This window comes from Dendrobates tinctorius, unplaced genomic scaffold (assembly GCF_039654945.1).
Source record: "Dendrobates tinctorius isolate UK_male_01 unplaced genomic scaffold, ASM3965494v1 ptg000158l, whole genome shotgun sequence".
In the NCBI taxonomy this organism is placed as follows: Eukaryota; Metazoa; Chordata; class Amphibia; order Anura; family Dendrobatidae; genus Dendrobates; species Dendrobates tinctorius.
The window spans coordinates 36,007,032-36,020,848 of NW_027361825.1; the positions used below are offsets into that span (position 1 = coordinate 36,007,032).

Here is a 13,817-nt window from a genome sequence, read left to right on the forward strand (position 1 = left end):
GATTGATCATGTTCCAGCACACACATAGACCTGAGATTATTAGAAAGCTACAAAGGAAAATGGCAATCATTAAGCAAACATTTCATTATCATTTATATTCACATGGCTTATTTTCCAGTGCTGAATACATCCTTAATGAGGTTCACAAACTAAAAGTTCTGTGAATGGCTGTAATGAGCACCACGTGCCATTGAGTCTGTACACTACCATATGCTAAAGCTATTATTCCCTAGAAGCCATGTTTTCATAAAATAGAATCCAATACAACATGCCATGATTTGTGGAATTTTATTTTCTGATCCATATTTGTGCTCTTGTTATCAAAGCCACTGTATACCTTTGCCCTGACATATTTTTTTAGTGTTCATTTGATTCCCAAATGCAAAATTAAGCAATTTCCTAAATAATTTTCAGTTAGAAGAAAAACTTACCATTTGTTGCTGTAGGGTCGGCGGTACTCCTTCACGTGGTTGGTTGTCCTGCTGCTTATGACATAGATCTGACAGGACATTCTTCCTGGCTATATAGTTTCTCCCTCTAATTATTGCAGCGTGATGACATCGCACCAGCCATGGCTAATCAAAAACCATGCCATGATTTACCTCTATGGGATTATATTTTCTGATCCATATTTCTGCTCTTGCTATCAAAGCCTCTGTACACCTTTGCCCTGGCATATTTTTTTGTTGTTCAGTTGCTTCCCCAATGCAAAATTAAGCAATTTCCTAAATAATTTTAATTTAGAAAAACAACTTACCATTTGTTGTTATAGGGTCTGTGTTACTCTTTCACGTAGTTGGTTGCTCTGCTGCTTATGACATAGATCTGTCAGGATATTACGCCTGGCTGTATAGTCTCCCAATAATTATTGTGGTGTGATGACATCGCACCAGGCCTGGCTAATCAAAACTCATGCCATGATTTGTTTCTGTGAGATTTTATTTTCTGATCCATACTTGTGTTCTTGTTATCAAAGCTTCTGTCACATTTGTCCTGACATATTTTTTTGTTGTTCAATTGCTTCCCAAATGCAAAATTAAGCAATTTCCTAAATAATTTGTTGCTGTAGGGTCTGTGGAACTCCTTCACGTGGTTGGTTGTTCTGCTGCTTATGAAATAGATATGACAGGACATTGTTTCAGGCTGTACAGTTTCTCCCTTTAAACATTTTGGCGTGATGACTGAAACACCTGTGCCCGCACCTCTTCGGGGTCCCCGCACCCATGCTGCAGCCCCCGTGCCTGTACCTCCCCGGAGCCCCCATTGGGGTTCCCGCTCTCAGTCTGTTCCCTGCCACTCTGCCTCTGCTCATGCTTTATGGCTCGCGGCTAGCACTTCCCCGGGTATGATACTGAGGTCGCGCGTGCGCTCCCGGTCTCTTAAAGAGACAGCGCGCATTTTTTGAAGTTTACTATTAACCAATGATTTCATTGTGTGTGCCATTTCTGGCCCCTCTGCCATAGACAGGGCACCGAAGCAACAAGTGTTTCCTGTTGCTAGTTTCCGGCTCAGTGTTCTGTTATGTCAGTGTTCTGCTGTGCTCCGCCAGTTTTCTGTCAGTACCCAGCTAATACCGTTTGTCTTCTCAGACTTCCTGCTGCTCTCTACTCTATACCCGGGGATGATACCGGTACTGCCTGCGCAAGTGTCATCCTGCTCAGCTGTCCACCACTTCATTACCCAGGACGACGTCAATACTGCCTGTGCCAGCTCCGTCCCGTGAAGTCGCTTCCCGCCTGTCAAATACAACGCTACATGTTATCCCTGCTTGATCACCTGTCCAGCTGGGCCAGCTTCCACGTGTCTGGAGTCAAACTGGAGGTAGCACCTGCATCCCCTGGAAATCCCAATCTGATCCTGTTTGAGGGATCTTGCAATGGGTGTCTGGGGCTCGTATAGTCACGCCCCCTTTGGAGCCCTCCAGTCCGTGGTCCCGTGGTTCCACAAGAATAGCAATAAACGAATGTATACTTCAACATCTGTGCCTCCGCTTCCATTCGTTACAATGACATTGCACCAGCCCTGGCTAATCAAAAACTCTCTGTAGAAAAGGTTAGAAAGGAAGAATAGCTGCCTGCTGAATGAACATTCAGTTGACAGCTCTCTCAAGGAAACCTGTCATCAGGTTATTGCTGCTGAAACTACAACCCATTGACATTGGCTGTGCAATTGCAGTCAGGTATTTTCTATTGTGAAACACTGCAATGTTTCAGAAAAGAGCTAGCTGGGGACTATGAGTCTCACTTGGCTGCCTAGTCTATGGTTGGTTCTCAGAGGCTTCTCCCAAGCCCGATCTCTTTGACTCACTGGTACCTCCTTATGTGTGCCCCCGGGAAGAGACCTGTCAATCAACTAGAGCGGAGCTGAGAGAGGAGAAGCCGGCCAGGGATCTTCCTCAGCTTTGTTCATGGATGGTTTTTCAGAGTAAAACATAATTGGCTGCAAATACACATTCATTGTCTGACTTGTTCTTCTTCGGACAGGATGAATCAGATGACAGGTTTAAGTGATATAATAGTTACCATTTTATATCTAAATGTGCAGTATGTAGAAAATATATCAGTGCATCTTAGTATATATTAATAATATAAAATACATGGAGAATGTCATACTTACATGAAGTGTGCTTGTCAAAGTCGGCCCTGTATTGTCAATGGGGAGGGAGACCAAAATACTTCCCGGTAGCCTAAAAAAACAAGTGTGATATGAACTACATAGTACATACGGGTCCTATATGGTCTGATTTCATCACATTTGATGGAAATTTTCAAGCTTAATGTTTGACCACCAAAAGGTTAAACGTGCTTGGACTCCTGCCCTTGTAGACAGTGATTGGTAGAGGTCCCAATCTTCTGGAGGGAATTTTTGCATTGTAAACACCATTTGGAAGACCAGACAGATATGCTCACCTTATAACACAAAAACGTTTAGCACAGCTATAAAGTGGTGGTGCAACAAGTAGGATCCTAGTCCGTAATCATATGAATATAGAAACTTGGCACACACAGTATGTATGATTTCCAGTGAAAAAATGATTTTTAATATACAGTACATACAGTATAGACGTTTCGGTCACATTGACCTTCATCACAGTACTATGTATTGTACTGCTGTCATTTGCATAATGCTCAAAAGAGGGAGAGCCAAAAGGTAAGTGGTCCCCCCGGGAGTAGGGGCAAAAGGCAAAGCTTTGCAGAGTCAGTCCGGTCAGTATGCAGCATGTAGGGCAATGACACGGCATCCACCGCTGCATACTGACCGGACTGACTCTGCAAAGCTTTGCCTTTTGTCCCTACTCCCGGGGGGACCACTTACTTTTTGGCTCTCCCTCTTTTGAGCATTATGCAAATGACAGCAGTACAATACATAGTACTGTGATGAAGGTCAATGTGACCGAAACGTCTATACTGTATGTACTGTATATTAAAAATCATTTTTTCACTGGAAATCATACATACTGTGTATGCCAAGTTTCTATATTCAGATATGCTCACCTGTCATCTGTGCAGCTTCAGTGATCTGACCATATGAGGCTTTTACCCCTAGATTTCCTTTCTGGAACAGCCGCCGATACTCCACTTACATATAATATGACGTCTGGAAAAAGACAAAAAGCAACAATAAGAATCCTGCTTAATAAAGACAAACATGTTTATTACAGTGGCCAAAGCGTCCACCTCATCCATGTGGGTAAACACACAAGTATTCACACTCCCTCTCCTCCCTCAGCACAGGACAGGTGTTTATTACGAGCATCACCTTCATACCTGACAACTGGACCAGGGCTCCTCCACAGCAGCACATTCTCCGGGGACCCTCAGGAGGGGCGTGAGGGACCCAGAACCGGGGCAAGAAGGCTGCACCATAGGTAGGTTCAACTCGTAACATGTACCATCTCACTACAACTCTTAGCATGTACCATCTCATACTACAACTCCTAACATGTACTACAACTCATAACATGTACCAACATACACAACTCCTAACATGTACCATCACACACTACTTCTAACATGTACCATCACACACTACTTCTAACATGTACCATCACACACTACAACTCCTAACATGTACCATCACACACTACAACTCCTAATATGTACCATCACACACAACTCCTAACTTGTATCATCACAAACTACAACTCCTAATATGTACCATGACACACAACTACTAACTTTTATCATCACACACTACAACTCCTAACATGTGTAAGGCGGCCAGGGTGGTAGTTGTGGCAACGAGCTGTAGTGTTCCCACACCCTGGCGCTCTACAGATGAAATACAAAGTCCTTTCTGTGTGTACGATGTGTGAAGTCCCCTCGGTCTGTCATTCCAGCTTCTTGTTTCCAGGTTCCATAAAATACTGCAGAGTCACAGTCCTTTTCAAACAGATCAACTTTACTGATAACATGGGCACTCATCACTTTGGCAGCACAATTTACTCAGAGCTGCATATCCTGCACTTTCCCTGCCTTCTGGGCAAACTCCATTTTTTCTGTATCTTCTCTTTCTGTTCTCCTGGCAATCCCTGCCATCTCTGTGGACAATCCGTGTTCCATCCGTACTTCCTGTGTTACCAGTTCGATGTCAGCCCCTCGTCCGGTTTCATTTGGGAGAGGTGGCGGGAGTGCCATCCTAATGACTCCCGCCCCGGTCGTAGACCCCGGATCCTTCCTGAGGATGGTCCTGCTGAGCTGGTGCCCGTCTGCACTACTCTCCAGCCTGGGATCCCTTACTGCCATCCCCAGCTTTATCCCCATGGCCTGTAACTGTCTCCTGAACTGCATGCACCCTGCCCTTGGGTAGGCTGCCTGGGCTTCTGACTCTAATCAGGAAGTTTCCTGACTATACTTCCCTTCTCTGTGCTGTTCCTCCCATTTAGTTAACCCCTGTGCTGCCTACCTAATACTCTATTCTATGCTATTCTCTATCTCTAATGTGCCCCCCCTCTATTTTACCCCACTATGGTCATATACTATCTAAGACCCTATTCTAGCCCTAATCCTATAAAAGTACATGACTTCACAATGTATAAACATTACATTACAGATCACATCAATAACAATGAGGTGCCGCATGTAACTGTGCAAACAGCGTCCAGGAGAGAGAAGGCACACAAGGTTCCCCACAACCTCCTTAGATTCCTCCCTCCTAGAATATGGTTGTCCCCGACCATGCGGCACCTGTAAATGTAAAACTATTAGAAAGACTTTTTTTTTTTTTAAAAAAAAAAAAGAAAAGAGAAGCCAGCGTTGCCAAGGTCTGAACGCATAACATAAAGTGCATTTGCACATAACATCTAACTGTATTCAAAATGAGATATTTAACAAAAAAAATTGATCAATTCAATTGAGCCACCCCGCCGCGCCAAGGCAATCTCATGTGGGGGGTCCTACTCTACGTTTTTAATAAACACTGTGCCATTACGGCCTCCTAGATACATTAAAAGCAAGACCACTTTAAATGCAATCCGTACCTGAGCATTTCTGGATCGCTCCCATGATGCCAGAAAAGGCAAGTGCGGATGAAGGCCAACCAGGTCTGAATGCAGACGTGTCAGGTTTAGCCTCCACACATTGCCTGACCAGCAAGCATAGATGAAGGGCAATGCAGGTTCAGATACAGGTGCACAATTAAATAAAGCTTGGGGCAGGGTGGGGCTGCTGTGTATGTGTGCACAGCAGCCTAGATCCATCACAGTGAACACAGAAAAAATGGCGAACACAACCCAGCGCGCACGGCAACAGTGGTGGTCAGCCACATACCAATGTACAAAAAAAAAAAGAGAAGCCAGCGTTGCCAAGGTCTGAACGCATAACATAAAGTGCATTTGCACATAACATCTAACTGTATTCAAAATGAGATATTTAGCAAAAAAATTGATCAATTCAATTGAGCCACCCCGCCGCGCCAAGGCAATCTCATGTGGGGGGTCCTACTCTACGTTTTTAATAAACACTGTGCCATTACGGCCTCCTAGATACATTAAAAGCAAGACCACTTTAAATGCAATCCGTACCTGAGCATTTCTGGATCGCTCCCATGATGCCAGAAAAGGCAAGTGCGGATGAAGGCCAACCAGGTCTGAATGCAGACGTGTCAGGTTTAGCCTCCACACATTGCCTGACCAGCAAGCATAGATGAAGGGCAATGCAGGTTCAGATACAGGTGCACAATTAAATAAAGCTTGGGGCAGGGTGGGGCTGCTGTGTATGTGTGCACAGCAGCCTAGATCCATCACAGTGAACACAGAAAAAATGGCGAACACAACCCAGCGCGCACGGCAACAGTGGTGGTCAGCCACATACCAATGTACAAAAAAAAAAAGAGAAGCCAGCGTTGCCAAGGTCTGAACGCATAACATAAAGTGCATTTGCACATAACATCTAACTGTATTCAAAATGAGATATTTAGCAAAAAAATTGATCAATTCAATTGAGCCACCCCGCCGCGCCAAGGCAATCTCATGTGGGGGGTCCTACTCTACGTTTTTAATAAACACTGTGCCATTACGGCCTCCTAGATACATTAAAAGCAAGACCACTTTAAATGCAATCCGTACCTGAGCATTTCTGGATCGCTCCCATGATGCCAGAAAAGGCAAGTGCGGATGAAGGCCAACCAGGTCTGAATGCAGACGTGTCAGGTTTAGCCTCCACACATTGCCTGACCAGCAAGCATAGATGAAGGGCAATGCAGGTTCAGATACAGGTGCACAATTAAATAAAGCTTGGGGCAGGGTGGGGCTGCTGTGTATGTGTGCACAGCAGCCTAGATCCATCACAGTGAACACAGAAAAAATGGCGAACACAACCCAGCGCGCACGGCAACAGTGGTGGTCAGCCACATACCAATGTACAAAAAAGAAAAGAGAAGCCAGCGTTGCCAAGGTCAGAACGCATAACATAAAGTGCATTTGCACATAACATTTTGTATTCATTTTGAATACAGTTAGATGTTATGTGCAAATGCACTTTATGTTATGCGTTCAGACCTTGGCAACGCTGGCTTCTCTTTTCTTTTTTTGTACATTGGTATGTGGCTGACCACCACTGTTGCCGTGCGCGCTGGGTTGTGTTCGCCATTTTTTCTGTGTTCACTGTGATGGATCTAGGCTGCTGTGCACACATACACAGCAGCCCCACCCTGCCCCAAGCTTTATTTAATTGTGCACCTGTATCTGAACCTGCATTGCCCTTCATCTATGCTTGCTGGTCAGGCAATGTGTGGAGGCTAAACCTGACACGTCTGCATTCAGACCTGGTTGGCCTTCATCCGCACTTGCCTTTTCTGGCATCATGGGAGCGATCCAGAAATGCTCAGGTACGGATTGCATTTAAAGTGGTCTTGCTTTTAATATATCTAGGAGGCCGTAATGGCACAGTGTTTATTAAAAACGTAGAGTAGGACCCCCCACATGAGATTGCCTTGGCGCGGCGGGGTGGCTCAATTGAATTGATCAATTTTTTTGCTAAATATCTCATTTTGAATACAGTTAGATGTTATGTGCAAATGCACTTTATGTTATGCGTTCAGACCTTGGCAACGCTGGCTTCTCTTTTCTTTTTTTTTTTTAAACATGTATACAATTTAAGACAGTCTTTATCGGATGACTTTAGTGGGCTACCCGTGACCCCGGCTCCACTTGGTTGGAGCCCCGGAACAAAAAGTTCAAGCTCCTTCAGTGTGGGTCTGTCTGACCCTGGTCCCGTGGTTCCAGGGACCCGCAATAACATCAGTTGATGTCCATGGGCCGGTCCCTCTCTACTCCAGGTATCTGGACATGACTGATAAAAAAAACACACTTTGGCCTGATGGCCAACTCAAGGACACTCCATTCAGTACCAACCCGGCTCACTCCTCGGGTCCTCCTGCACAAGTTCTTCTCCCTCCCTCCATTTAGTAGACTACGGGCCTATTAAAACACAAGTGGGCTGCTTTTAACAGGGGACAGTTCAGAGTTAAAATGTGTAAAGTTCAAGGTTAATACAGTCCAGTTCTTAAAGCAGCCGCACACACAGGCCATAGTGATTAACCCTTTTAGGGTTTCCCTCCCGTAATCCAGCAGGGGATGCGTAATGGTGCGCAAAGAAAACTTGGATGAGGGGTGGGAACAGAAGCCTCTCAACTGTGACCATTCGGGTCACCACTGACTCTCAATCCTGGTATTGTCCAGGGCTCACTGCCCTTCCAGAGATGAGGAACAGTCTCTTCACACTTTTTTTTTACTTCGGTGCAACCGGCACAACTCTCTTAATGGGGCCACCTCAGTCAATACAGGGCCGCTGGGTAGCGTAGTGGGCCGCATTCTGGCCCTGTATAATGATGACCGTATGGCCTGAAGACCAGTTAGAGGAGGATTGTCCACTATTTATCCTACTCCTCTCCTCCTGCGGCAAATTCAGCACCCCCGGAGCCTCCGGCTCCCATGGCCTGACTGCGGCCACTGTATCCACCTAGGCGCCTCTGCTCTCTGGCTGACTGCAGGGGCTACGACCGTTGCAGGCAGCCGCACAAGATACTGCGCTTCCCGCGCTTCTCTCCTCCAGGCCGGAGACCATTCTTACTGCCACCGTATATGGCCCTCGGGGCCCTTGCTCCCTGATGAAAGTTACTCGGTCCCATTCTTGGAGGGAATCCTCAAAATTGATGGCTCCGGCATTTACATACACCTTGTTCCCAGTCTCGGCCTCGTGTATGAAGCCGTACCCCCTCCTGGGGATGAAGAACTTAATGAGGTCATGGGTTATCCGGACGGACATGGCTCCTCGCCGGGGCGCTGCAGCTCCTTCAACATTCGACGCTTCCGCCACTTCTTCTCTTCGATAACTTCTCCATCCCACCGGGCCTCCTCTGCAGTAGGAACCCGAGGCTCGTCCAGATGAATGCCATGGGAGGCTGCAGGGGCTGTAGAAATGATGGGGCAGGGGTCGTTGTAGGACCTGAGGTGAGCACAAGTCTTTCACTCTCCGAAGCAGCCGACCGTGCGAGCTGGGAACCACGGCTGCGACGACTCTTCGCTGTACGGCCTCCAGCTTCTCTCTGACCTCTTCCGGTTCCAGCTCCTCGGCACCCGCGGTGTCTTCGCTCTCAATGATCCTCTTCTCCGGCCGACTGAAGGGGAGCCACTTCTCCAATCCTCCCGTCCGCCAGCCCCTGGGGCGCGGGTCCGCCTCCACCCGGGCCACAGACCGCTCCCAGTCCTGCTAACCGATGCCGCCGTGGAATGACATACCTCTGCATCTCAGTAGGTGACCTGCTGGGTAATGGCGTCTCTCCTTTGGACACGCTGACTTGCTCCCCTGGGCTCCACCCGTTCGTGGGTGGAATTACTTCAGGCTGATCCATCCATTTCTCCAGATCCTGCTGCAAGGGTGGGGTGTTGTGAGTTCATTTTCCCCTTCATTACTGAGGCCCAAGGAACTCCCTCTTCTGGTGAAGAAAGGTAGTGAGCCTGATTATCAAACACCTGAGGCTGATGATGATGACTGGCTGAGTGGAGTTACTGACTGGATATAAGGCTGCCGACGCCCTTTTGCCCTGCGGGTGATTTCTCTGTGGGATCCTTGGAGACCAGTCTGAATTCCTGCTCCTCTAAAGCTAAGTTTGCTGCTCGGCCTTTTGCTTTGGTGCTTTGACTTTGTTTTGCTTTGTTTTTCTGGATTTCTGCCATTCCCTGCTGGGGTGTGCTGAATTCATTTAGCTCTGTCTTCTGAAAATACCTGAGTGCTGATTTAGTTTTTGAAGCCTAGCTGCTTCAGGGCCTTTTTCATATCAGCTTGTTGGCTTATGTCTTTGATAGGGTTTTGGCAGATTGCAGACAGCAGCCTTCCTGTTCTTTCCTATCTAGGTAGTTTTGGGCCCCATCTTTGCTCAGTCTATCTTTCTGTCTGTGTTAGTATTTTCATCTTGCTTCACCGTCATTATATGTTGGGGGCTGCCTATTGCTTTGGGGTCTGCTCTGGGGCAGTTTAGATTTCCCCTTTCTTTCTTTAGGCCTATGTAATTCTCCGGCTGTGATCGAGGGGTCTAGGGCATCGTAGGAACCCCCATGGCTACTGCTAGTTGTGTTGATAGGTTCAGGGGTCTGCAATCTGATAGTTGCCAACTTCTCTGGTTTTCTGGACTTAGCTTGTATTTCTGCTTTTGCCTCCTACGGTGACTCATTCATAACAGAATCACCCGCCATACCGCAGATCCTAGGGTACTCAATAGCAGGAAAGAATTGTAAAAAATTGTGTGGAGCAGCTCGCTGCGGAAGTGCGGGGAATTTCCGCCTACCTTGCTCATTCACATGATGCTGCACCAAAGATTCCTACACCTGATGTATTTTTGGGGGATCAGTCTAAATTTTTGAATTTCAAAAATAATTGTAAATTATTTTTTGCCTTGAAGCCTAACTCGTCAGGGAGCTCGGCGCAGCAGGTTAAAATTGTCATCTCTTTGCTGCGTGGCGATCCCCAGGATTGGGCGTTTTCTTTGAAACCAGATAATCCTATTCTGACTAATGTGAACGCATTCTTTCAAGCTTTGGGGCTGTTGTATGACGAACCTAATGCCATTGATCAGGCTGAAAAGACCCTGCTGGCATTGAGCCAGGGTCGTGATTCTGCAGAATTGTACTGTCAAAAATTCAGAAAGTGGGCAGTACTTACTACCTGGAATGATAATGCCTTGGCTGCTCTCTTTCGGAAGGGGTTGTCAGAAGCCGTAAAAGATACTATGGTGGGATTTCCTGTTCCCTCTGGTCTTGACGATTCTATGTCATTAGCCATTCAGGTTGATCGGCGTTTGCGCGAACGCAAAGCTGCACGAGAGGTGTTGCCACCAGTTGAACAAATGTCTGAACCTATGCAATGTGATAGAGTTTTTTCCATAGAGCAGCGTCGGGAGTTCAGAAGGCGTAATAAGATGTGTTTTTTCTGTGGAGATGCCTCGCATATTATTTCTGTCTGTCCTAAACGAGAGAAACGCTTTGCACACACGTTTTCTGTTGGGGGTGTTCAACTTAAGTTTCTTCTGGCTCTTACTCTGATCTGCTCCCTGTCCACATTTTCCGCCAAGGCTTTTGTGGATTCGGGAGCAGCCCTAAACCTAATCGACTTGGATTTTGCTAGTGGGGGCTTCTTCTGCCATACCAATCCCGGGCAGGCACCACTCACTATGGGATATGGCCTCGGCTCAGACCACTGTTTCCATCTTCGCACCTTTTTCCATTTAGGACGCCCACGATGGGCAGCACTGCTCTCAACACTCGCGCCACTGACTGCCATCTTCATGTCAGTGTTCAGCGCCATATTTAACTCTCTAATGGCCGCCATCTTTGCCATCTTTGATTCCACCGCTCTATGCCAATTCTTTAAAGCAGCGAGGGTAGTAGTCGTGGCAACAAGCTGTAGTGTTCCCACACCTTGGCGCCCTACATATGAAATACAAAGTCCTTTCTGTTGTGTGTGCGATATGTGCAGCAGAGTATTCACTTCGGATGCTGGAGGCCCCTCGGTCTCTGTCACTCCAGGTTTGTGTTTCCAGGTTCCATAAAACACTACAGAGTCACAGTCTTTTTCAAACAGTTCAACTATACTGATAACATGGGCACTCATCACTTTGGCAGCACAATTTACACAAAGCCACATATTCTGCACTTTCCCTGCCTTCTGGGCAGACTCCATTCTTTCTGTATCCTCTCTTTCTGTTCTCCCGGCAATCCCTGCCATCTCTGTGGACAATCCGTGTCCCATCCGTTCTTACTGCTTTACCAGCTCCCTGTCAGCCCCTCGTCTAGTTCCATACGGGAAAGGTGCCGGGAGTGCCATCCTAATGACTCCCGCCCTGGTCGTAGACCCCGGATCCTTCCTGAGGATGGTCCTGCTGAGCTGGTGCCCATCTGCACTAATCACCAGCCTGGGGCCCCTTACTGCCATCTGCAGCTTTTTCCCCTCGGCCTGTAACTGTCTACTGCACTGCAAGCACCCTGCCCTTGAGTAGGCTGCCCGGGCTGCTGACTCTCATCAGGAAGTATCCTGACTATACTTCCCTGCTCTGTGCTGTTCCTCCAATTTAGTTAACACCTGTGCTGCCTATCTCCTACTCTGTTCTATGATGTTCTCTATATCCAGTGTGGCTCCCTCTATTCTACCCCACTATGGTCCTATACTATCTAAGATCTTATTCTATCCCTAATCCTATAACAGTACATGACATCACAATGTATAAACATTACATTACATATCACATCAATAACAATGAGGTGCCGCATGTATCCTTGTGAACAGCGTCCAGGAGAGAGAAGGCACACAAGGTTCCTCGCCACCACATGAACCATCACACACAACTCCTAACATGTACGATCACACACTACGACTCCTAACATGTACCATCACACATTACAACTCCTAATATGTACCATCACGCACTACAGCTCCTAATATGTACCATCACACACACGCTACAACTCCTAACATGTACCATAACAAACTACAACTCCTAAAATGCACCATCACACACTACAACTCCTAACATATACTATACCGTCACACTCTACAACTCCTAACATGTACCATCAGACAAAACAACTCCTATCATGTACTGTCAGACACTACAACTCCTAACATGTACCATCACATACTACATTACTGTCTAATGTTCATGAGAAGTTTGGAAAGTTTCTTTTTTGCATACACGAAAAATGGATGCCACACTGATAGTAAAGACTAGACAAATACAGATGAAAATTTAAATAAAAAACACTGATCAAAAACAATACTTTTTCTTCTTGTATACAAAAAAAATCCCTGGACTTCAGTACGAATGCTAAAGGCCCCTTCACACATAGCGAGATCGCTAGCGATTTCGCTAAAGCGTCACGATTTTGTGACACAACAGCGATATTGCTAGTAATCTCGCTACATGTGACACCTCCAACCCGGCTCCCCGCTGGATATCGCTGATCGCGCGAGATCGTCCTGGTCCATTTCTTGTCGTCGGCTTCCTGCTGGCACCGACGAGCGACTCCATGGACGTGGGAGGAAGTCGTCACCAGAGCTGCCGTATGACAGGTAAGTAATGACCGCCGACCGCTGCTACGTCATTGGTGAGATCTGCCTGTTTGGCAGCTCAATAGCGACCATTTAGCGATGCACCAGCGATCCTGACCGGGTCGTATCGTTGTCGGGATCGCTGGTGCATCGCTAAATGTAACGGTACCTTAAGGAGGGAATCTTTCATCTGTCTTGTCTTGTTTTCTGCTGTCTTAAAATCAGAACATTTGGTGCAAGGACAGTTGTCCAAAAATGTTACCTTTTTTTTTCTAAAAAAAAAAAAAGGGGATGGGTTTTGGCTGTAGACAGTACTGGGCTTCCATAAATCAGGTTATATGATGGAGTAAAAAAATAATAGAGACCTAGTTGTAATCCCCTAGATTTTGCTTCATTAGTAATACCTGCCCTGACTACATTAATCTATTCTTTTATTTCTAAACAGTTTTTCGGTGGTTCCTTTGTATCCCCATTCATACTGCACCTCCACACACAAATGATACACCATTTGAAAGGTAAACTTGCCCCCTTCAGCAAGAAAATAGCCAAACAAACCCCACATCCACGATTTGATCACAAAATATAGTTTAAACATTAATTTTCATAAACCTGCAGTAAGGAAAAATGACCTACAGGTGGCACCACAGTACCCCAAAGCACACTACCAACACATCTGTAAACATGCACTGACTTTTCGCCCCACACACACACGATACACCATTTGAAAGGTAAACTTCAGCAAGAAAACAGCCAAACACACCACACATTCATGATTTT

General features: G+C 46.4%; 1 long non-coding RNA gene across 1 annotated transcript in view; it reads right to left on the minus strand.

Moving 5' to 3' along the window:
• LOC141052095 (uncharacterized) overlaps positions 1–13,817 on the minus strand; it is a 61,814-nt gene that overhangs the window by 33,301 nt on the left and 14,696 nt on the right. The window contains exons 6-7 of the long non-coding RNA XR_012220743.1: positions 3,495–3,597; positions 2,617–2,686 (exon numbers count right to left, since the gene is read on the minus strand). This is a non-coding gene — a long non-coding RNA (uncharacterized lncRNA). The remainder of the gene's footprint in view (positions 1–2,616; positions 2,687–3,494; positions 3,598–13,817) is intronic.